The sequence below is a fragment of the Gymnoscopelus braueri genome (assembly GCF_963280865.1).
Source record: "Gymnoscopelus braueri genome assembly, chromosome: 6".
NCBI lineage: Eukaryota > Metazoa > Chordata > Actinopteri > Myctophiformes > Myctophidae > Gymnoscopelus > Gymnoscopelus braueri.
In genome coordinates, this window is record NC_137607.1 from 14,675,824 (window position 1) to 14,679,409 (window position 3,586).

The window sequence follows — 3,586 nt, forward strand, 5'->3', positions numbered from 1 at the left end:
TAATTCAAGTCACACATTTTAAAATATTGTCATGTGAATAGTGAGATGAGCTGAGGGACTCATTGCCATTGATTGCAACTTGAGTACTGGTAGAGACTGTAAGAACTGATAAAAGGATAGAGCCTGGAATCCTGCATTGCTCATGGTTCAGGAAAGAAATGATCAATCATCCTGTGGCTTGGCACTCTCTTGGGAAGGGAAGGGATTGTTTGCAGCTGCCTAGGGCTGCCGTTAGTTGTGTTCCAGCGTCAGCAAGGGGGAGACCTGATGCCTCCTTTAGTAAGGGCTGGGGCTTTAAGAGTGCTGCTGTCACTGTCTTGCTTGGTTTCCACAGCACTCTGCACGTGAGCGCTTGCTGTGCTCCGACTCAGAGTGACTTCTGTACCACCCAAAGGTACAAAGCTGTGATACCCTGGGGAGTTGGACGGCGCCACAGGCTTAGACCCAGGCGTCAGAAGTTCATCTTGCCGACCAGCGAGTTGAGTAGGCTATACTACTCCTTTAACAATGTTAATTGTATGTAGAGTCCTGTTATGTGTCTCATGTTGTCAGGGGCAGGATTAACCTGAGACCAGAGGGAATTTGTAGGTAAATGGTTTCACTATTAATGGCAAGGACTCTATACTTAAAGGTTACAGTGTTACGGTGTGCAGCATGTGTGTATTTTTCTCTCACTCCCCCCCTTTCTTGCTATGTCCATATTTGGGCATAATCAATTTCCGCTGACGTCTCACGGATCTCCATATATGGGCGTATGATGTCAGACACAACAGAAACCGTTGGTACGATGCCAGTCAGCTATGATGTCACTATATTGTGTATTACTGGCGGCTATCTCCATTTATGGGCGTAATCTGGCCACCATATCTCCATATATGGGCATATTACAGATTTGAGCTAGCATATCCATATTTGGGCTGATAACGCATCGTTCATCAATCAATCAAACTTTATTTATATAGCACATTTTTACACAACGTTAGTTGACCAAAGTGCTGCACACACAAAGAACACAAAAAACACATAATGAGGTGTAAAAAACACATAGCATATTTTATGTTGTATAATTGCACCTCTGTAGGTTTATACAGAGGGTAGGGAAGCGATTTGATAAGAGTTAAAAATGTATGATTGGATGTGGTTAAAGGCCAGAGAGAAGAGGTGAGTTTTAAGTAAGGTCTTAAAGATCTGGATGGACTGAGCAGATCTGATGTGGAGGGGGAGATTGTTCCACAGCTGTGGGGCTGCCACCGCAAAAGAGCGATCCCCTCTGGTTTTGAGGGGTAGGTTTGATGGCACAGTCAGCAGCGACTGGTCAGCAGACCTTAGTGCTCTGGGTGGGTTATGGGGTGTTAGAAGATCAGCCATATATGGGGGGGCCAGACCATTGATGGATTTAAAAGCAAATAATATGATTTTAAAATCGATTCTGTATTTTACCGGCAGCCAATGGAGAGAGGCCAACACTGGAGTGATATGGTCATATTCTTTGATACCTCTGAGAAGGCGAGCAGCAGCGTTTTGGACTAGTTGCAAACGCCTGATTAGGGAGAGGTCGATGCCATAGTATAGTGCAATACAGTAGTCAATCCTAGATGAGATAAAGGCATGGATTACTAATTCAAATTGTTTGAGGGGGAGATATGGTTTGATTTTGGCCAGGAGTCGTAAATGAAAAAAGCTGTTTTTTATGACTGAGCTAATCTGTTTATCAAATTTGAAGTTGCTGTCAAAAATAACACCTAGGTTTTTTGCATTATTGTGGATATTGGAGGTGAGGGGGCCCAGGGTGTTGACAGGTGAGGTGGGGTGGTGTCCAAAGATGATGATTTCGGTTTTATTGTTGTTAAGGTGTAGGAAATTTGCATTCATCCAGGATTTAATGTCATCTAGGCAGTTGATCAAGGGTGTGAAGGAATTATTGTTATTAGACGCAAGTGGCATGTATATTTGGACGTCGTCTGCGTAGCAGTGGAAGGCAATATTGTGTTTCGAGAGGATAGATCCGAGGGGCAACATATATAATAAGAACAGTAGGGGGGCCAGAATAGAGCCCTGGGGAACCCCACAGGTTAGAGGGGCTGCGGGAGAGGAGAACTCACCCAGCTGGACAGAGAAAGTCCTGTCAGTTAGATATGATCTGAACCAAGCTAGGGCCGTGCCAGAGATGCCAACTAGTAGAGGACCTGGCTAAGATATGTATGCACTTAATTTAGGAGAGAATATCTCAACTGTTCTTGGCTAATATGACCCCAGGGAACAACTTAGGAACTGTGACTAATTCTCTATCCGGGACGAAATACCCGAAAATGACCACGCCCTTTTTAAAATGACCATAACCGGTGCACTACTTCCAACATGGCTCTATCTGCTAAACCGTTGGAGCTACAGATTTACTGAGGCGTTGAAAATGTTCAGAATACTTATGTTTATGGAAACATAGTAAAGTGTAATATTTTTAATTTGATATTTTAAGACAGAACAGCTAAAAAACGCAAAAGAAACTGCCAACACATTACAGTCCAGGGCTATAGGAATAATTTTGTGTGAATCAGTCTAAAAGCACCTAAATTGATGTAACCCAGGGCATGCTCTAATGATTGAGCAAGGGTACATGAGCCAGCAACGCTCTGGGTCATCATTGTGGCCAAATCCAATATGGCCACCACCTGAAAAAGGTTTTGGCTAAAACTTTTGAACCAGATGAGCTATAATTGAGCAAACTTGGTGTCTAAATCCTGTTTTTTGACAATTAGAAACATGTTGTAATGCTTATCTTTATGACTGGGTGTGGCTGGACCTATATTTAGCATATTTCAAGGAAATATAAGTTTTGCAAATTTGTTTCACTTACCTTAATCTTTGTCATTTTTGGCAAACTTGGTGTCTACTTTATGCTTTTTGAGCATTAGAAACACATTGGAATGCTTATATTTATGATTGAATCCATCTAGAGCACTCTGACTTGCTTATTACAAATATGGCCACTATACCAAACTGTAACATATGTAACATGTAGGCCTACTGTAACATAAAGATTCATCCAGATTGAGTGTATACAGTAGTTGTAGGAATGAGTTAAGATCAACCTGGAGAAAACAATGTCATTTTATCGAAACAATATAATATGACTATAGAATCCAAATGATACAGCAACAGCCAGTACAGTATGCACATCAAGGCTCAGCATAAAGTTAATACTATCATAATAGTCAAAGGTGTATGGAATTTGAACAATATGTTCAAATTAGAATCAGAAAAGTTAATTGCTAAACAACAAATCGTTGCTAGGAATGTGTCTTGGCGCTACTACAACAACAGAACAGCAGAATCAGCAATAACTGATACATACTGTACCGTACTGCACCCGACACACACACACACACACACACACACACACACACACACACACACACACACACACACACACACACACACACACACACACACACACACACACACACACACACACACACACACACAGTCCTTTTGATTCCTCGGGGTGATGACTGTTTTTAATGTCCTAATCATACAACATCTATATATGGAGATGCAACAGACTTCAGTTTTGCAGCATTTGCTGTGT